This window comes from Aotus nancymaae, unplaced genomic scaffold (genome assembly GCF_030222135.1).
Source record: "Aotus nancymaae isolate 86718 unplaced genomic scaffold, 86718_ANA_hifiasm-v0.15.2.pri h1tg000033l, whole genome shotgun sequence".
Classification (NCBI taxonomy): domain Eukaryota; kingdom Metazoa; phylum Chordata; class Mammalia; order Primates; family Aotidae; genus Aotus; species Aotus nancymaae.
In genome coordinates, this window is record NW_026988447.1 from 36730196 (window position 1) to 36752797 (window position 22602).

Consider the following 22602-nt stretch of genomic DNA (forward strand, 5'->3'; position numbering starts at 1 on the left):
TCTTGTCACAAACCATGTTATCTGGTGATCATCTGTTTCAAAGCTTGATAAGCTTCTATGATGCCCTCAGCACGTTATAATGATTATGACTAAAATATTCTTTTCAAAATAAATCTTAATATTAAAGACAATATTCTGCCCTCTGTTTGCTTCCTCATTTTCTTTCAGGCTTAGATTAATTTTGAGAGGGAATCTGAAGGTGGATTAGACAGTAATCCAGCAAAAACTATTTAGAATGGCACACGATTCAATTGCAGCAAATACATAGTCTTAAATAAAAACCCTGTATTACTGTTAGCAACAAAATCACAGAGATTAATACAGTAGAAATGCTGATTCTATATCCAGGAACCTGTCATCTTGAGGGATTTAACCATGATAAAATTTAATATCAACCAATTTGGAGTTTTACTTAATATCTTCTTCCTAAAGAGTGGAAAATACAGTTTTGTGGGGAAATGACACTAAATATGCCTTTGTATATCGCAATATACACTTTATCAGTAATGCTTTTATTTGAACCACAGGATATTACTAAGAAATAACCATCTTGGGCCTACAAATGGCAATTTCATCTGATTCTATCTGGTATTTTTTGTCCATAATTTTTACTAAAAAAAAACCTGAGAAAAAGACAGAATAAGATCAAATTATCAGCTTAATTTACAGGATTTCAACTTTTAAAAATAATTCTTATGTACACAATGAATAATTTTAATTTAAAATATTTGGTTTATGTCTCACTAAAGGAAGACTCATACTGTAGAATCATAACCATAAGTTTAAAAAGCCTACTTAAGTACTTTCTTTCGTATGGATGACAAGGTCTCTATTAGAATGTCACATCAAAAAAGTATTTTGCAAAATTTAGTATGTAACACTAACACGAAAACATAAGAATGCAAATATTTACTTTATGCTATAACATCATCAAATCCACAAATAACATCTTTTTAAAGAATTAAATGGCTCATGGTGAAAGGAATCCAGGAGAATGACAAAAATAAATTCAGAAAACAAACTTTCAATTATAGTCTAGAATTGATTTTTTTTAATATTGAAGGAAAACCTTTTCCTACTGCTCAATGCATTTCTAATCTCCTCCCAGTGCCTGAGCTTTCTAGTTGACAGGCACTTTATAGTGTTTTATATTATGTTTTATATCAAAATATGATTATGCTCTTAGTGACTCATGGTCAAAGGAACTAAGGGAGGAAAAAGCCTACATAACCGATAAAGATGTTAACAGTATATTTGACACTGTATAAATTATAAACTTATGCCCTTTTACTTTTTTTTTTTTTTTTTTTTTGAGACAGAGTCTCACTTCATCACTAGGAGCCAGGCTGGAGTGCAGTGGCTCGACCTCGGCTCACTGCAACCTCTGCCTCCCAGGTTCAAGCAATTCTCCTGCCTCAGCCTCCTGAGTAGCTGGGACTACAAGCTCGCGCCACCACGCCCAGCTAATTTTTTTGTATTTTTAGTAGAGACGGGGTTACACCATTTTGGTCAGGATGGTCTCGATTTCTTGACCTCGTGATCCGCCCACCTCGGCCTCCCAAAGTGCTGGAATTACAGGCATGAGCCACCACGCCCGGCCACCCTTTTACTTTACTATAATAATGATATCTGTTTTATAGCACTCTAAGTTTTACAAAGATTTTAATCTAAATTACAGTATCTCATTTAGTGTTTTTTGCTTTTGTTTTTGTTTTGTTGTTGTTTGTTTTTTTTAAGACTGTGTCTCACACTGTCACCCAGGCTGGAATGCAGTGGCATGACTATAGCTTACTCCCTCCTCAAACTCCTGGGCTCAAGGAATCCTCCCACCTCATCCTCCCAAGCAGATGAAACTACAGACACACATCACTATGCCAAGCTAATTAATTTTTTTTTTTAAGGCAGAGTCTTGCCATCTTGCCCATGCTGGTCTCAAACTCCTGGGTCTATGTTTTTATTTTAAGGTTTTACATTATACTTAACTGAGAACTATAATAAAATAAGTTTTAAGAAACAATTCAAAATTCTACACAGAACAACAAAACTACTAAAAATTTTCCTTTACTGTTCATAAACTTAATCACAAAATAAAACTTGTAAATGAATATAATTTTATATTTATACAAAAAAGCATTAAAGATACCCCTAGTTTTAAATATTTTAATTACTCCTTTATTAAGATTAATTTTTATACTATAAAACTTACACTTTTAAAGAGTACAATTTAGTGGTTCTTTGTATATCCATAGAGTTGTGTAACTATTGTCAATATCTAATTTCAGAATATCTTTAACACCTCAAAGGGAAATTGTGCTCATTAGCAGTGCATGTTTGCAATATTTTTTAAAGAAAAAAAAAATTACACATACTTTGTTTTAAAAACAGAACCAAATAGAAAACTTAGATGATTTTTTTTCCCTTGGATGTGCTTCTACACAAACTATACTCAGCAGTTTTGACTTCATGCTTGGGAAAAGACTTCCAAGGGATAATGTTATTATAATACATTCTCTGAAATATTTTATGTAATCTGAACTTGAGATATCTACCCTGAAACTGTCTTCCTTCCATGTATACAATGAATGTGGTAATTCAATGCATGAATGGCTCCGATTCCTTACCCTTTCTACATCCAGGATTTTTTGCCATACAAATGTGTAGTGCCTTTCCACTGAGGCCTCTCAACTATGTGAACAAGAGTCAGCCAGTGATTCTATTCGTTCACTAATGAATTAATTCATGCTGTACATATTGGCTGAGCACCATAATATATGTCTACAATCATAAGTACTGTGCTGTTTGTATTCTGGAATTGAGAATATCATCATTCTGAAAGTTATATTCTAGTGGAAAGACCAATAATATTAAAAAATCATAAAAATAAAAATTTTTAAGTGTTATAAAGAAAAATACAATCAAGTTAAGCAGGGAGGTAGTTGGGAAAACTCAATTTTAAATGTTGATCTAGGAAGGCCTCTCTGAGAAACTAACATTTCACATAAATTTGAAGGAAGCAAGACAATGAGGGAGGTGACACCCAGGGAAACAATCTGAAGAAACAGTAAGCACAAAGAACCTGATCAAGAATGCATGTGATTCTTTTGTGGAATTGGCAAGAGAGCCAAAACGATATTAATATGCTGAAACTTCAAAGCTTTCTAAACACAGTTTCTTACTTTGAAAAAAAAAATGACTGAACAACATAGAGTTTCAAACATTAAAGCAAATAGTCAACTTGAAATTACTTGTCCTTTTAACACATTTTCTGTTTTATGCTTTAAGAGTGCCAATCTCCTAACAAGTCTCTCAACATTCAGACCCTGTCTTTCACTCCACTGATGATACTGCTAATCTCATTTAAGATAGTTGGCCACTCAATATTTTAGGCAAAGCAATCTTGAATGTCATGCTTACAAAAGAAAAGTTAATTAATCCATCAATATAAATTTTAGACTTTTGAGCAGTAAGTAACTCAGTTATTAATACAGCATGTTCTGTATGTTCTGATGTATATATGCTATCTTTTTTTTACCTTTTATTTTACATTCAGAGGTGAAAGTACAGGGTTATTATATACATGAACTTGTGTCATGGGGGTTTCTTGCACAGATTATTTCATCACTCAGGGATTAAGCCTCGTATCTGTTAGTTATTTCTTGGTCCTCTCCCTCTTCCCACCTTCCAGCTTCTGAAAGGCTCCAATGTGTGTTGTTCCCCTCTATGTGTCCATGTGTTTTCATCACTTACCTCCCACTTTTGAGAACATTCAGTATTTGGCTTTCTTATCCTGTGTTAGTTTGTTAGAATAATGTCCTCCAGCTCTGTTCATGTCCTTGCAAAGGAAATCATCTCATTCTTTTTTATGGCTGCATAGTATTCCATAATGTATATTTACCACATTTCGTTTATCCAGTCTAACTAGCTTTATCAAAATGATGTCTGACTATTTTCCTGATATAACCAATTCCAAATTCCTCCCAAATTTATGAAGGTAGCTCTAAAGGCAAAACCTCAGTAAACTACCAGCTAAGGCGACAATCAATCTATTTCTGAAATAAAGGAGAACTTTTAACTATAACAAGTATAGATTTGAAAGAGATAATAATTCAAAGTTAACATACTTTGCCATCAGATACAACACTCCCACCAAAAGCAGGGTTAATGTCCTCTTTTCTACCTCCCTACCCTTTCAAAACCATCAAAATAGAGAGTTTAATTCTTTCATCTTCCCTCTGGGTCAAAGATTCAGGGACTATACTAATCAAAACTCTGTGCCACTGTGTTTTCTCAGCCATGTAGCTAATATTTTCCTAATGGCCAATGAACTACTCTAAATAACCATTCATATTCTCATATATCAATTTGAATGCATTGATTCTTATAATACCACATAAAGAAGTGGGCTTATCTTGTAATCTTAGGAGGTAAAATTTCAACAATTAAAGTACTATAGATAGAAAAGTAAAAGGAACCCTGAAAGATTTTTTCACATTAACAAAACTCAATTGGCAGAAAACTAGTACATGCTTTTTCGCTTTTTTCTATCTCACTTCAAACTTTAAGAGTAATACACTAATTGATTTCTGTTAGATTATGTACATTGATCTATGAATGATGCAGGACAATCTGACCTGAAATACAGATTTTGGAAGAAGAGTAGGTGTGAGTGAAAGGCTACTATGAGTGCTGTCAACAGATAGTCATCTATTGGTGTATGTCTGGAATGTAATTTCCTCTCTTCTAATAATGAGTAGAGAGAAACAAATGCATTTGCCTAAACAAATAAAGAAGAAAAGTAAAAACTATTACCCTGAGAATGGACATAGTTCTGAAAATTATTTGCCATAGGAACCTAAAGAATATTAGAATGAACCACGAATTTTAATGCTACAATATAGTGCTACTTTCTAGGACTTGTGGCCAGACATCCTTAGAATATGCTGGAATGGGAAGAATTCTGAGTGAGCGATAAGGCAGAAGGCAGGAGAGCAGAAACAGCAGAAGTGACATTTACATTGCAGTCAGTGAAAGGCAGAGCTGACACTGGATATTCTGAAGAGAGGTTTCAGGGACACTTCAGAACAACCTCAAAATCCTTCTTTGAACACAGTCAAAAATTAAAACAAATCAAAAGTAGAGTATGTATATAGAAGACAAAGAAAATAAATCCAAACCAAAAATAACTTGTGCTCTTTGCTATATGACTTGGCCAATGAAAACAAAAGCAGTAATTACAGTCACACTTCAAGGAAAACCTTCTTCCCCCAAAGAAAAGAAAACGAAGTTTTCTAGGTTAAAATGGCTCACATTAGATCACTCAACCTAATTTTCATTTTGGTTAAATGTGATGGACTGAGCACGAGTTTCTGCTTCTCTTCACAAACAAAGGGACATTGAAATTATAGACAACTGGACAAGAACAAAAGAGAGAATGAAATGATCGTGCTGGAAGTTGGAAAAAGGAAGTTGCTTTTGTCCTTTCAGATAGCTACAGCAAAATAGTGTGTAATTTATAAACAATAGAAATTTATTGTTCATAGTTCTATAGGCTGGAAAGTCCAAGATCAAGATGCCAGCAGATTCTCTTTCTGGTGAAGGCTTGTTTTTCATAGATGGTATCTTCTATGTGTCCTTAAATGGGAGAAAGGGTGGACAAGCTCTATTGAGCTTTTTTTGTAAGGACACTACTCCTTATGAGCTGAGCCCTCATGACCAAATCACTTCCCCAAGCCCCTACCTCTTAATATCATCACTTACGGGGTTAGGTTTCAAAAAAGGATTTTGGGGAGACACAAACATTCAGGCCATAGCAACATCCATCACACATTCTGGGTGTACTGGAAGGCAGAATAGATTGAATGGTGGCAGAATAAGCTGAGGAAACCAAGATAATACTTCTAATGATCCTCCCAGGCAAACCCCAGAGAAATAAAACATCTAAAACAGCCACATAGCATAGATTCCATTTTTTTTTCTCAGTTTTCCAGTGGATCATATATTGTCTATATGATCTGTTTTAAAATAAAAATTTCTTAATATAAATTAAGAAAATGTTCTGGACTTCATACCTTGAAAATTCTTTAGTAGTTGTAGAATGGGGTCCAGTTATGTGTATGTATTTAAATTTCTTGGGTGACTTTGAAGGACATTCTTGTTATGAATTGTTACCTTCAAAAGTGGTTGTGGTTCTTACTGCCAAACTTCTATCCTAAGGTAAGCTAAATAGTGACTTTCTGCACAGTATGCAAGTTTAGGTAAGAGCATGGGCTAAATGTTTTATTTAACAAATTGCTTTTATGTTGTCCATAGTTTAGAAAAACATTTAAGTATGTAGTTTAAAATAGTTTGCATTCAAAGGCTTTTCATAAGAAAATGCTCATTACATTTTTATAGGAGTTGTTTGCAAACATACCCATTTTTCATCCTTAGTTTTTTTCTCTCTCTATCCTTCTCTCTATATAGTATAAAATGTATGTAATTATATTATATGTAATAAATTTATATGCAAAATATGGTATAGTGATCGCTAAACACAAAAATTATATATAGATATATAAATTATATGTTAAATAACATTGATGTTACACATATAATTGTATGCATGTGTGTGTGTGTGTGTGTGTGTGTATGTATATATATATACAGTACATATAATTTCTGTAGTTAGAGATCACTATACCAGATTTTCTGGAGAAGAATTTGGTGGTATGTATCTGCATCTATATGTCCATTTTATGTGAGAATTTTACTTTCTCAATATTATACAATTGACCCAAAATTAAATATCAAATCTGCAGAGATAGTAAACTACATCCAAAAAAAGTAGTTTATTTAGACATTTTTCAGATTAAAAACTAAAGGAGAAGCTCAGTTGAACCTATATTTTTAAAAATTTTAAAATAATTTGCCATATTAATATATGTGGCAAATATATATAAAATATAATAAAATACATAACATCATAATACAAAGATTGATGGAAGTACGTATTGATAGGATGGTAAGCTGATAACAGCTTTTGATTTCTTCATACATAGCAAAAAAGACAAAAAAAGGAAAGAGTTTAAACTCCTCCTTCTTCCCTGTCCTTCTCCATAAAACCCACACATACACACAAAATATATATCAACAATGAAAAAACAGATCCAAGGTGAGCAATCTATTTCAAACTATAAAGGAGCATTGGACCATTAAATTGTATAATTGAATTATGGTTAAGACATAAAGTCCTATGCAGTTATTTTCTATTCATTATTAGTATGAATTAAAGAATCCTAATCAATAGAACTTAAAATTTCATTTTGATGTTTGGAATTCTTTATCTTCCTTCAACTACTGTTCACAAGACTCAATCAAGGATAGCTATTTGGAGTGATGATACCAATATCTATTTCATAGTTGGGTGGAAAATTCTAAAATAGCCAATACATCATTTTGATCTAGATATGGAAGCTAATAAAACATGGCTACAAATGAATAATTAACAAACCAAATTACGAAATCATATCCCTAAATGGACCTTTCAGGTCCCCAGAGTGTTCTCCTACAATTGGCTTCCTGTGTAGGAGTAATGAAAATCAAGATTTCTGTTAACTTAATTGATCCTGAAAACAAAAACTGCTATAACCTTTGTTTTGAAAGTATTAAAGACATTTGGTTTTATAGAAACATTCTTCAATATTTAAGATTTGGGAAGTACAATAATACTATCTTAAATAGTAGATTCTTCTCAACAATATTGGTTTAGGACCATGCTTTTCTATCTTAAACATGGATAAGAATCACCTGGAAAACTGGTTAAAACCAGATTGCTAGCCTAGACCTGTGAGTTTCTAATTGGCCAGATCTAGGATGGGGTCCCATAAATTTGCAAACATTGAGGACCACTGGTTTAGGATATGTGTCCATTAATTAATCAGCTGAAATGATATGTATATTTAACTAATGAAAAACAACTTATGCTGATTTGAACTGTGTTTATGTCATCAAAAAGTCAGCTTCAGAAAATGTCAACATATAGTTCCATATACTCATATTTAAAATAACAAATTTTATTTCTAGTAGCAACTTTATGTTATTAATGCCTCTTGCTTAAAATGAAGTAAAACTGTGAATATTACTAATGGTATTACACTGAGAAGTAAGTGTGGGGATCCCCCACCAGCGTAGAGACCCCTCCGTGTCTCCGCCATGACGGGGTATGAGCCCAGACATGTTCTCCCTCCACTGGGTGCAGTCGAGTGAGGCGGCTACAGGAGGACATGGGGAAATGTTGAGCTTGCAGAGGGTCACTCTCAGTTCACTGCTCCTAAGGCATGACTGAGGTAATGCCAGATGTGATTAGATGAGACTATTGTTTCTCTCTTGAAGTCCCTGTTCTGGGCTAGTTCTATGACTCTGTTTACCCGTAGTCACAGAAGCTTGAGATCATTCACATGTCACTAGAAAATTGCTACCCTCCTGATTTATTGCTTACCTCACCTGTCTTGACATCATTTTCTGTAACAATGGATAAGAGGATAAGAATCTTTTGTGACTTTTAGGTAAACCTGCATGTTGCCCCCTCCCTTGGTTGCTTTGTAACTTTCTGTTCCCCTCTGATAATGATTCTGTAAGAAGACTGACGTCAGTCACTGTATGTAAAACCATATATAAGCTCTTGTGCACAAGAATAAATCGCTGATCTGAGCACAGCTCATTTCAGACCTCCAGACCCATTTCTCTATCTCTCTTTTCTTCCGCGCACTCTCTCTTCCAGGTATTAGGACCCTCTTGCTGGTCAAGAGATCCCTGGCAGACGTGCCGATCTCACGGCCAACGACAAGTAAGAAAGTATTTTAGATTTATAATCCTTTCTTACTTGTCGTTGGCTGTGAGATCGGCACGTCTGCCAGGGATCTCTTGACCAGCAAGATTATTAAATTGCTAGTTTTTAACTTTCTGTGCAGTTTTTGGCTTCAAATAAAATCTTAACTACAATAATCTCCTTGGGCTTTTCATTGACATCTTTTAAAGTAATTCACAGACTGAGGAATGCAGAAGTTAATCATTTTGACTAATTTGTAATTAGCTCTACCTGTATTCCAGAGGAAATGATCAATATTACCATTTGAAGAGGCCAGGCTTAGATCCAGCAACACTTTTAGAATATCCACAGTTAATTTTTGACTCTTCAGTTCTTGTTCCTTGCTGGAAAAACTAAAATTCTCTTATTCGATCACAATTTATTAGAAAGTTTTTTTTAATAGAGAAAATAAACTACCTCTTTTTAAAAAAATTTGGGGGGAAGAAAGTGTTTAAAATCACGTAAGTCAGCTATTATTGTTGAAATTATTACTGAATCAATGAAAGATAATTCCTGTCATATGTGTTAAATTTTAAGAAAATAAAAAATTTCCCTTGCAGATTATTTTTCTAACACATTTGACATACTTAAAGTAGAGCTGAAATGGTTTGAAATGTGAAATAAATTTACCTTTAAACAACTTTTAATTTGATTTTCCCAGCAAATCAGAACATCTGTTTTGGGATCTGGTTATACCAAACACTATTTCAGAGACTGAGGAAAACAGCAGAAAAACACGATAATTCCATTCCTGGGGGCGGGGTGTATATTTTAGTAAGAAAAAGGAATTCAACTTAGGACATTATTTCCCCTACTTTTCAACATGATGTATGAGATCCCATAAATAGACTCCTGTTGACCATCCCTATTTTATTTTATTATTATTTTTTTAGTTTAGTTTTTCAATGTTCAGTTTCCTTTAATGAGCCCCATCACTCTGAAGGGCAGATGCAGGCAGGTAGGCCACGGCAAGAGATGTTCACTTGATGATCTCGCCCTGATTGAAGGCTTTGTCATATTCTGAAAGGCCCCTTCCTAGGAAACACGCTCCAAACAGCTTCTGGGTCTCCTCGCTTCCGGGAGCCAGTTTCTGCCATGTGTATGACTGGAAGTCCATCTGCCAATCTGCACTCAGCAGAAAGGCAAGCTCTTGGCCTCGGAAGTCCCAGACTCCAACCAAATGGAGCTCTTGGTTCCAAAGAGGATGACACCGGCAAAGGCATCTTCCTCAGCTTGTCCACTCGCTTGAACATTCCAGTAATGAGACTGTGAATCATAAAAGTCTGAGTGAGTGCTTCAGGGAAGGGATATTCTGAATGCCACAGGGACCAGCCATCCTTATCAAGGTGCTCCCAGAAATACGGCAGTGCGAGAGAGTGTGTCCTTGTGAGTACTTGCGCTATAAATATGCCTCCAACACAAAGGTACTCTTCGGCAGGTGAGCGAAGGAGTCTTTCACCTTGGGCTCAGCAGCCAGCACCTGCTCACATTCGTCCATCTCCTCCTCAGGAGCAGGGGCAACTGCCATTTCCTCTTCCTTCCACTCAGCCTGGGTATTCTGCTTCTTTTCCAGTGAACCTTTCCCTTTTCATGGGGTCTCCTTTTCAGGCTGGCTTTCTGCAAGCTTTTTAGCATCAAACTGGGGTATGTTCTCAGACAGTTTCACCTTCCCTAAGACAGCGAATTGGGGCTGCTTAATGCAGTTGAAGAACCAGTGGTTGGTATGGGGAAAGGCCTGGAAGAAGGAAGGCTCCAGGACCTGCCAATAGAGCCATGACAGGGTGAAGACGACTATGACGTCAGCCAGACGAAGAGTCCTTGTCTTCAAGTGAGCAACCAGCAGCCCCAGAATTGGCCTCACCTCCTGCTTTGCATTCTCAGTAGCCTGTTTGTTGTGGTGCATGATGCCCAAGTGGGGAACACCGAGGTACTGGGGGCACTGCACAGCTACCAGCAGAACTCACCCACTGCGCCATGGGCTGCTGCCTCTGGAGTATTTCCCCACAGTTCCTCATTGCTCATGGAGTAGGCAACGACATTGCTTTCAAACACACAGAATCCATCGTTATTCTCAAATGCTGGAAGCTTGGTGACAGGAAATTTGCGAAGAAATTCAGGAGTGCTATTGGTTTGGCCAGAGTGGAAGTGGGGTAGTGCAAAGAGCACGCAGACCTGAGCCCTGCTGTACTGAACAGCGATGAGGGCCTTGAAGGCCCTCAAGTTTTCAGGATATGTGTACCAGGGTCCTAGCTACCATGGGGATTCCCAGTTTAATATTTTAGTGTTAGGATAATTTTTATTTTTTAGCAAATATATAATATATAAAATTATAAACATGTAGCACATAAAAATATGCAACATAGAACAGTCTACAGTGCTTTCTGGCATCATATAGAACTCCAAATAGAAAATCAGTGCATGAAAATATTTCTGTAAAAATGGAAAACACTGCTGCAGTAAAATGCTAACACCCTAAAAATTAATTATGTCTTTCATAATCAGATGATGATTTAACTATGATGATTCTGTTGCGTATTTCTACAGGAAACACACTAGCTATATGAGTGGTATAACTTCTGAAATCCCCACATATTCAAACTGTACCCCAAAGCCTTATTTATATCTTCAGTTCCTCTATATATTCACAACTCTACGCTTCTCTTATCCTTTCTTTAATCTGATTACTGTCATGGTCAGTGACTGCCTGAGGCCAACGCAGGGATAAAGAATTTACCAAGACAGTAATTAGTTTAGAAAGGCAGATTTATTAGAGAAAGGCAGAGATACATTGCAAGAAAGCAATGGGCAGTACAGCAGAGAGAAGGCTGTCTGTGACAAAGCGGGGACTTGGATATTTTAAAGAGTTGTTGCTTGAGCTGAATGCTTGAAATAGGATGTTTGGGTGCTGGTGGGCAATGGGCTGAGTGCTTGGGTTTGATGTTTGGGTGCAAGTGAGCCATCTGCAGTTGACGAAATTTCTGGGAACATTCACTCCCGTCTATCCCTGTTTCTTTCCGGCTAGCTAAGCTCATTGATTAATTTTCTTTTTAACTATTTTGGGCTCCACATTCCCCTATCCTCTCTGACAGAATGACAAGGACAAATCTTAGGCATTTGGGCAGAGGTGTCATCTTTCAACTACTTTCCACCGGCCTGGGGCATAGAGCTGACCCTACCTACAGTTATTGGTGGGTCAAGGGACCTCATGGGCCACTGTCTCAGATTATGGGACATAAAAGGTTGGGCACATCTGGAAGATGGATTTTGGGGAGAGAGAGCATGTTTCTATGGAAATGATGTCCAACGGAGTCTAAAGGAGACTCTGGGGTCTCCAGGGACAATTTGCTGATTCCCTTGCATCATCAGAAGCTTGGTGTGAAATGGCTACATTCTGGAAGAAACAAATTTAACCAGAAAGTTAGAGGGACAAAGGCTAGCGGGGAAAAGTAGCAGTATAGATGCAATCGGTCCCCGTAGAGGGAACTCCTAGAGCCTCCTAGAACCTTCTTTAAGAAATTAGGTATTTGAAAATGGTTTTCTTCATAATCAAGCTTCCATTTCCTGCACTTTTCTTATTTTTTTGGCTTTTCACTGATTGATTTACATAGAAACAACATTCTTCCTGGGCTGCTGTGAGATTAAGAGCTCATCTGTTTTGTAGCACTGCTCCAGCCGAGGGGTTGATTTATTGATTCATTGTATTTAATGTTTCTCTGATTGTGTGTAGGAATTTTGCAAATTCTTGGGTAAAGAATAGCTAAGGACAACTTCTGTAATTCCTGCCACTGCAGCATCAGTTTTACTTAAGCTGGCAAGAAAGGAAATTAGGTGACTGGCCCTTTTATCTCAGTATATGGGAGACTGTTGGAGGCATAGCCCTGGCATTAGTTCAGTTAAGTTGAGAGTGGGGGATGGGTGCTACATATTCCAGAGAGCAAGCAGGGATAGCTAAGTTATAGTTACACAAATAAAGAATAACCCTGATTTTGGGAGCAGTACTGTGTTAACTAAGGTGATGAGATAAAGGCCAAAATGGTGGGAATTTGGTCCGATTTGGGAGTGATACATGGTGTAATTTGTTAAGGTGTCTTTTTAAGACTTGTTTTGCTCTTTCTACTTTCCCCGAAGATTGTGGGTGCCAGCCTGTATGTAAGTAATATTTAATCTGAAGTGCTTCACTTGCTCCCTGTGTAATCTGAGATATAAAAGTGGGGCCATTATCTGACTGTTGGGAAAAACAGAGACCAAAATGGGGAAGTATCTGGTCCAAAAGGTCCATGATGACTTCAAAGGCCTAGTCAGTTTTTGTGGGAAAGGCTTTTATCCATCCAGCGGCAGTATCTACAAAGCATAGCAATGAGGCATGTGTGTAAACTCTAGTTGCCAGTCTTCCCCTGTCAGAGCCCCTCATCTTTGAATGGGTTTAAGGAGGAGGGCAGATTTGTGGGGCCCCTCTCAGTTAGACTGAAGCAGGGCACTGTTAGGAGAGAGTTGGAGGGTGGACAGGTCTTTAGCAAGAGCCTGTCCAAACAAGTGTTGGCTATCGCTAAATCCCTGGAGAAGGACCGTCCAGGTTAACTGTTGGGAAACATGGGTGGAGGGGTTTCCCCATTTAAAGGCAAATAAGAATTCACATCTAAAATGTACTGGTATGCAAAAGAAGGCATTTTTAAAATCTAATACTGTGAACCATGAAGTGTGGGTTGCCCTAAAGGGTGTAGGGATCAAAAATGATTGGGGTGTTCAGGGATTACTGCCTCACTGATGACCCTTACGTCTTGTACCATTCTATATGTGCTATCTGACTTTTTAACGGCTACCATCAGGGTTGCATGGCCAGTTGCAAAGGCTTAATGACCCCGTGACCAAGAATTTTCCTATTAGAGTCTGTAGGCCCATTTGGGCTTCAAGCTTTAAGGCATGTTGCGGGATCCTAGGGAAAATATTAGGTCTTTAGATGAATTTTTAGAATCTGCAAACAAAGAATTTCCTGGAGTGGAGATATCCCATACCTCTGGAGGAACTTGTAAAATGGAGGATTTTAGGAGATTGGAGCATTTGGTGGAAGGAGCTAGTAATGCCAATATTGGGCAGGCACACTCAGGGAATTTAAAGCTAGTTTGGAGTTTGTCATTATGTCCCAAGTAGTGGGATAGGACAGCTTGGTAGAACCTGGAAAGTGAGTGACAATATTTTTCCCAGCCTGTATACTAAGGGGAGATAAAGCATCGCTGCTGTGGCCTGCCATCTGTGCTGGTGAGAAGGATCAAAGACAGAGAGGTAGGTCGAGAAAAACCAATTAGGGCTGAATAAGTAGCTCCTGTATCAAGTAAAAACTCAATCTTAATCCATGGTTTATTTAGGGTTACCAAAGGCTCAGCCATAGAAATGGTAAATACAGGGGCCTGGATGGCCTCTGGGCCCTGTCAGTCATCTCTTTCTGCTTTCTCAGTTCTATCAGCTTCCTTATGGTAGAGGAACAGAGTTAGGGGAATTTGCCATTGCTGTTCTCCCAAACTGGCCCATAACTGGTGTTGCTGATTATGGGATGACTCTCCTACATGAGGAAGAAAGGGGCAATCCATTTCCAATGCCCCACTCATTTGCAGTGAGTAGAAGGTCAGTGGGGACTAGAAGATGGTTGAGGAAGGTTTTGGCAGTTCTGGCTGATATGCCCTTGCTGATTACAGCACTAGCAGATAGTGAGCTCCTTTGTGCCCATAAGGCTCCACACTGATGGCTGGCTAGGGGTCCTTGGTATAGGCAGAGAGTTTGCAGTGGCAACAGACATGTAGTGAGTCTGCCACTCACCTTTCTCAATCCTTCCTATCCCATTTGGACTGTGATATTTCCTCCCATTATTAAAGACCTTGAAGGCCATGTCCAGCAAGATGGGGAATGGAGTTTGAGGTCTTTGGTCTAGTTTCTGGAGTTCATGTCTAATATTTGGAGAAGACTGGCTGATAAAACAAATAAAAAAACAGCCAAAATGGCTAGGCTTTCTGGGCTTTTGGAGTCCACATTAGTATATTTTCACTTGACTGCAGCCAGCTTGTAATGAAATAGAGGTGGGTTTTCATTTGACCCCTGTGTTAACCTCTCTTAATTTGGCATAGTTGACCGTTTTATGGCAGCCTTTTTCATGCCTTCAATTAAACAAGTAATTACATGATTATGGCATTCCCTGCCAGCATTTCCCTCTTGGTAGCCCCATCTAGAATCAACATCAGGAACTGCTGTATTCCCAGGCTAGAATCCTAAGGGTTCTGGTCATGAACCTTATCTTTCCACCATTGAGCTAGAGACCAAATGAGGGACCTTTCCTCACGAGTACAACAGGTGGTAAAGATAATATAAACATCCTGACAAATGAGATCAAAGGAAACAAAACATCCTCTGAATTCTTCTATGATGTGAGAAGGGTCCTGGTCTTGGTCCTAAAGGATCCAAGTTTAGCTCGTATCTGATAGAAGTCCAAAGTGGGAAAGGAACATGGACTCTGATGGTTTTTGAAGCTGTTTGCCACTATGAGAAGTGGCAAACCATTTTCTGGGGCTGAAGTGGGATAATAAATGGCTCCTGATCCAGTATGTGAGGGGAGAAAAAGGTTTCCCACAGGGGAGAGGCATAGAGAAAGAGGTAGAAGGTGGAGCGGAAGGAGGGAAAGGCATAGGAGGAGATACACTGTTGAGGAGAAGGAAGGGGAGGAAGGTGAGGAGGATCTTGACCATGGGAGCATAAAAGAGGGTTCATCTAAAATGTTTGGAGTCAGGAGGAGGTAAGAACTTTGTTAGGCACATTCAACAGTTTCTTTGAAGGTCTGGGTCCCAATCTTGGGACATAAAGTCCTGGATATAAGAAACCTCAGACCATTTAGAGGAATTTTGACAACACAGATCGAGTTGCAAAAGAGTATTAAAATCCAAAGTCCCATTCAGAATCTAGGCTAATTGGTCTCCGAACCACATTACACAAGAAAATTAGTTGCTTCTTCTTGAGAGTTAGGGAGTCAAATTTGTCCTAATGTTTTAGGATGTGACCCAGAGGTGAGTCTGAAGGAATACACGAAGTTTGTCCCATGCTGGGATGGGAAAATGATAAGCCACTGGAGACTGATGTCTGCTGGGGACATGGAGTGCACTTTCTCTCAAGGTGTCCTGGCAGGGGAAAGGATACCACTCAAGTCCGTTGGGGCACTTCGGAGATGTCATTCCTACAGTGGTGTTGCACCTATTAGGAAAGACCTCCCAGAACTGGGGCCAATGCCTCTGGGGCCTTACACAAGATGGCTTATCCAGGCAGGAGGTATGAAGGTGAAGGGAGAACTCAGCCTGGAATCAGCCCAGAAGAGGGGATGGGAATGGGGAGAAGCTCATTACTCTGAGGCCACTGGTGATCACCTGATTTGGGAATACCTGAAGCTAGAGGTCTGGCTGTCTTGATGTGAGAATTTGAATAAGAGGAAGAGAGGATTTATGTCACCCAAAACATGTGTAGATTTGCCCTAGAGAAGCCACTGCTGCTAATTGCACAACATGCAGGAATTGGGGACCTCTGACCAGAAAGGATAGGAGACAACCTTTCTCCCTTCTGGGCAAGGCAGCCAGATGTTTGCCCTTTGACCTTCAGGCAATACCAGGGGAGCTGCCCTGGGCAGATACCAATTGCCACAGCACTACTAGAGCTCAGCTGCTGGAAGTCTGAAAAAGGAAAATGAACTTAGGTCCCTCACCCGAGTGGGTGGTGGTTGTCAGACACTTCCGTGCAGACACCTTTCAATTGCACCAGCGTATAGCCCTGGCCATAGACTGTCAGTTGTTTCCATCTTAGGTGCTGTCCACAGAAGGTCCTCAACTGGAAGACAGAAAGGAAGAGGGGAGAGAGTTCCCTGTAGGGAGAGAGATTCCCTGTACAGGTCACCAAAATGTCATGGTCAACGACTGCCTTAGGCCAGCATGGGTGGTAAAAGAATTTACCAAGACAGTCATGAGTTTAGAAAGGCAGACTTATTAGAGAAAAGGGAGGATATTGCAAAAGAGCAATGGGCAATACAGCAGAGGGAAGGGTGTCTGTGATGAAGTGGGGCCTGGAGGGCTTTGTAATGGGTCGTGTTGCTTGGGCTAAATGCTTGAAACAGGATGCTTGGGTGCACGTGGGCCATGAGCTGAGCACTTGGGTTTGATGTTTGGTTGCAAGTGAGCTGTTTGCAGTTGACCCAGTTTCTCATAACATTTGCTGTCCTCTATCCCTTTTTCTGTTCCTACCAGCTAAGCATTTTTAATTTTCTTTTAACCCCTAAGGCTCCACAATTACTAATAATTTAACCAAAGAGTTAAATTTTCGGTTCTCATTAACAATATACATAAATGCTAAGTAATGAAGCATTAAAAATTCTTTGAAAACTTCAAATATAAACAAAATGATCTGTCTTTGTACAATGGTACTTCCACTATGTTGACTAAAATAGTTTCCCCAGCCACCTGACAAATCTAAAACTGATATATCCACTATGTTAGGTAGTAGGTAGTACTATGTTAGGCCACGGTACAGTTGGGTTGGCAATAAATTTGTTTTGAATAAAATTCTCTTCTGAAGCTTTCTGAGCTAGTTGATGGGTTTTTTTAAAGGTAGAAATTAACAGAGCCACCGGATGTGGTGGTTCATGCCTGTAATCCCAGCACTTTGGAAGGCCGTGGCGGGCGGATCACCTGAGGTGGGGAGTTCGAGACCAGTATAACCAACATGGAAAAACCCCATCTCTACTAAAAATACTGAAAATTAGCTGGGCATGGCAGCATATGTCTGTAATCCCAGCTATTCAGAAGGCTGAGACAGGAGAATCGCTTGAACCTGATAGGTGGAGGTTGTAGTGAGCCGAGATTGCACCATTGCATTCCAGCCTGGGCAACAAGAGCAAAACTCCATCAATAAATACATAAATAAATAAATAGAGCCACTGCTTTCCTGATCAGATGCACCTTTATTATAATCCTCTTCTAGTGACTCCTTAGATATATGAAACTTTCATCTCATATCGTTTGCATTGCTGGGATTAGGGTTTTTTTGTTTTTGTTTTTGTTTTTATTTTTCTGTTTTAAGGAATCTGTGTGTACTTTACTCAAGGCTGCAGTTGGTATCTAGTTAATTGATGCCACCTTACAGGATAGAGGTCAGGGCCTCACCTTCTACCCACTAATCAATATTGCCTTTCCATCCATCAAAATATATTCTTAAGAGACAATAAATAATTCAAGTTGCTATGGCCATGCATACTAAATGTGGCTTCATAAAATCTACCCCTTTTATCATCATTTCTGTATGATAGCTCTGATGTAGAACTTCTTTGTTAAAACAGTTTTACTGGTTCAGTGATGGATTCAGTTTCTCTAAAGTTTTCAAAACACTCAAAAGAAAGTTTTTATAACTTCTGGGTGGAGTAATATCAATTATGTTAATATCATAGAAGCCAAGAGAGAAAATATAAGGGTAAAGTGCATAATAACCATGAGGGACGGTGTTCTCTTTCTGGGTCCACAAGGGGGAGTAGTTTTAAGGGCAAGAACTTCCTAGCACCATGTCCCGCTCCCATCTCTCTCCATTTTAATGGTTTATGTTTAAATTTTGTGGGCACGGGAAGAACCTAAGAGTCAATCACTCCAGTGGAAATTCTAAGGAACTCCTTTCATTGGCCAGGGGTCTTAGAGAAGGTGGGGGTTCCTTCCAGGTTGAAAGTCCCCTTCTTCCACACCCCTTAGGACTCCATGTTTGGGTCCCTTTCCATGAACACTCCCTTCATGGAAGCCGTCCTTCTCTCTCCTGGATTTCCCCCCTAGAGTCCCCTTCCACACTCTCTCGTGGAAGCCTGTCTTCCCCTCCTAAACTCCATCTCTCTCTATTCCCTTCCGCTCAGTGTGGAAGCTGCTTTCCTCTCCTGGATTCCATCTTTCTGGATTCTCTCAACTCAGTGTGAGAGTTAGCTGTTTCTTCCTCCTTCTCCTTTTTCTCCCTCTGCTTTAAATAAATCACTTTCTACAAACACTTTTGAGTCCGGCATTTACTGTGCACTGCGCTGTGGTCCCCTCTCTCATTCTTGAGAGGGCAGGAGAACAAGAACCTGGAGAAACGTCCTCTCGGGGGAGCTGAGGACTTCCAGAACCCCTGAACCCCATTATTACAACAATACCAATCTGATTATTGATCTCAATCATTAGAAGTTCATCAGCCAGCACCTTCTAATAATGCAACATATATCATATATTTAATGAGTCTATATTTTTCAATATCCTTTATTCTTTGAACCAACCATTCCTTACTCTTGTCTACTCTTTATATCTTACCAAATAAATGTATAAAATTGTCTAGCCTATTTTTTCATAATATCAGATATGTTGAATCAATGACCCACACTTCAAGTCAGCCAAAGTGTTGAATTAATGGGCCTTGCATGTGGTTCCACTATCTTTGTTTTACATTTTGCATGCGTGTAAATCTTTCTCCAGTTATAGTTTTTGCCATTGTTACTCATGTTTTACATATCATATCTTAGCCACTTCTAATTCATTCAAAGATTAAAATCCTCTTGACTTTTGGAAAACTTTTCAAAATATTAGGTGGAAGCATTTGGCACCTTATATAGTTTGGATATTTTTCTTTTCCAAATCACATGTTGAAATGTGATCCCCAGTATTGGAGGTGGGGCCTGGTGGGAGGTAATTGAATCAAGAGAGTGGATCCCTCATGAATGGCTTGGTGCTCCCCTTATGGTAATCAGTTATCTGTGATGAGCTCTTATTCTTTTAGTTACCAGGAGATGTAACTCTTCAAGAGTCTGGCACGCCTCCCTCTCTCTCTTGCTCCCTCTCTCACCATGTGACACAGCTGCTCTCCCTTCATCTTCTACCATGAGTAAAAGATTCCTGAGGCCTCACCAGCAACCAAGCAGATACTGGTACCATGCTTATACAGCCTGCAGAACCATGAGCCAAATAAACCTCTTCTCCTTATAAATTACCCAGCCTCTGATATTCTGATTTATGCATTACATTTTTCCACTAGGAAAACTTTCCAACTTGTATACTCAAGTATGTTGAATACTTCTGTTCCCTACTGTCAGTTCATAAACCAATGTGATTAAAGGAGCATCAGAAAATTGGACTGCAGTTCATTTTAAAATTCGGATCTTAATAGGGCATTACATTTGTAAATTTTCTATTTCCAGAAGTTTAGAAGACTATGGTAAGTTGACTTCAGTCTTCATAGGAACATAGACCATCACACTTTCTGAGCACATCCTGTGAGTGCATGCTTAAAGCCAGTCATAAGCTTCAGAAAGCTACTGCTAATGATGTTGTTATCTCAGCTGAAACTTCCATGGAGACTGCTGCTGCTTTAGTCTTCTCTTGATTCTCCAAAGTGGCATGATCCCAAGCATATGCTGCCAGTTGATCAGCTAAGTCTGTTTCTGAGGAACTCTTGCTTTCTTTGATGGAGGCTTACCTGTTATCTGAAGTTGAGCCAAAACTCTTTGGAATTTGATGAATTACTCCTGAACAGGAAACACTGCAAGAATATTTTGTTTTAGAGTTAAAAGTCCTGTAAACCAACTATTTCATGCATAGTGCCAGCAGGATTGCCAGATTTTCCATCTGTGTAGCTAAAAGTTTGTCCATTCATGTTTTGTAATTAGAAGATTAAAAGGTAAAGGAGCTACTTCTCACTTTCTTTCACCAGAGCCTGAGCTATTACTTGGGTCCTCACTATAGCCACCATCTAACTGTCAGTTCTCCCAAGTGAATCTCTTCTTTTTCAGATCCTTGCAGTTATTTGTCAAGACTGCAGAGAAGATGATTGCTTTGGGTGGAAGTTTCAATTTAGATAGTCCTTAACATCTTTATGACTCAAATCCTTTATGATTTCCAACAGAGCCTCAAGGATAGTTTGCCCATGCTTCCAGGACTAACCAGTCCTTTTTCCAACTCCAGCAAAGCTCTGCTGGATCCTTCTTCATTCTTTTTCCTTTTAAAGAAAGTGTAGTCAGATAGATATGCTATTTATATTAGAAAGTTATTCTATTAGTTATCTTCTGATACGTAATAATGTACCCTGAAACTCAGCTTAAAAAACATTCATTATCTCACACAAATTCTGCAGGTGAGGAATTTGGAAAAAGCTTAGCTTCTTGTCTCTGGTGGTAGGTCTTTAAAAAGCTGCAAACAAGCTATCTGCTGGAGCTGCAGTTATCAAAAAGCTTAACTGGAATCGTGGTATCTACTTCCAGGCTCTCACATGAAGCTGTTGGCAGTATTTCTCAGTTCCTACTAATATTAAGCCTAGAAGATATTGATATTTTGCATATGTGGATATAAATGTGATGACATAAAAGTATTAATAAAGTTGATGAGGAGAAAAATTAATGAATTTTGTTTTGACAATGTTAAGTTTCAGGTAACCATGAAGAACTCAGTCATAGTAGATATTTGGAGGCTTGACACTGTTTGTCATGGGAGAATTCAGAGATTGGAATGAAGATTTTTGAATTTTTATAGTCATGAACTGTACAGGGCAGGGAATATAATCTCAAAACAAAAGGTGGGAACTGAATAGTGCAGGAACAGCAAAAAGAAAAATAAAAGACCTTTCATGAGTGAAAGGAAAACAGATAATCACTGTGTTGTGGCTCATGAAATTATGGGAAGAAACCGAGTTTCAAGAACAGGTTCACAAACATTAAGAAGATGAACACACACACACACACACACACACACACACACACACACACTCAAATAAGAAAACTGGTTCCTTCTCAAGCCAAGATTTTGTGATTTAAGTACTAGTCACCTCTGGTATCATGTGTTCCCCACAATACTATTAACTGGGATTAATTTTTATGAGGCTTTTACTGCCAGTTTTTTAAAAAAACTAATTTATCCAAATTTTTAGAGCATTAAACAGTAAACTTAATCAGACACCAGATCGTGTATTTACCTTCTATCAGCTTGTCACTGCCTTTAGCTATAAAGCTGATTGACACTATTCCAAATGGAAAAAGGTATGGGAAACTGAATATAAAGGGAATATAAACATTTGACTGTAGATTCAAAACAGAGAGAGAAAAAAACACCTGAATAAACATACTTATACGTAACGTTTATTGAAACAAGCTAAAATACTAACATTTTTATTTAAATGTCATGTGTCTTTTTATGCTACATTACAAGAAGCTACTATTTGCTCGATCGTTTTCTTACACAAAGTTACCTTGCAGAGACATGTAGTGAAATTCTCTCTCCTTCCGCCTATGTGAGCAGTTAGTGGTGGAGTGTCTCGATCACCCATTTCTCCTCACACTCAGACCCTCGGGGGATTACAGCTTTCGGAGGATGGAGTGAGGGGTTCCAGTCCAGGAAAGGGACAAGGAATCTGAGCAGTTGATGCCTCCTCAGCTGGAGAAGGAGCAATTGAGGATGTAAGTCATCTAATATCTCAAGCTGAGCAGATATCTCAGATGTGTCAGAGTACATTACCCCTAACCTGGCCATGTGACCGTGAGTGAAGAGGTGTGAAGAGAGGAAATAGAAGAAACAGCGCGGTGAGGACGAGCAAGCACTGCAGCAGCCTGCTTGGTGGCAGAGCCAGGACATCACACGGCACTACAAGCCAGGGGAGCCCAGTGAGAGCAAAAAAAGGGGATGGCAATTGTGAAAACCTCAAAGAATTTCCTTTAACCTCTCACCCACAACAGCATCCCCTCCCCTTAG

General features: G+C 38.8%; 1 pseudogene; it reads right to left on the reverse strand.

Moving 5' to 3' along the window:
* Window positions 1-9824: 9824 nt before the first annotated feature.
* Window positions 9825-22180, reverse strand: LOC105731277 (elongation factor 1-gamma-like; annotated as a pseudogene).
* Window positions 22181-22602: the final 422 nt, after the last annotated feature.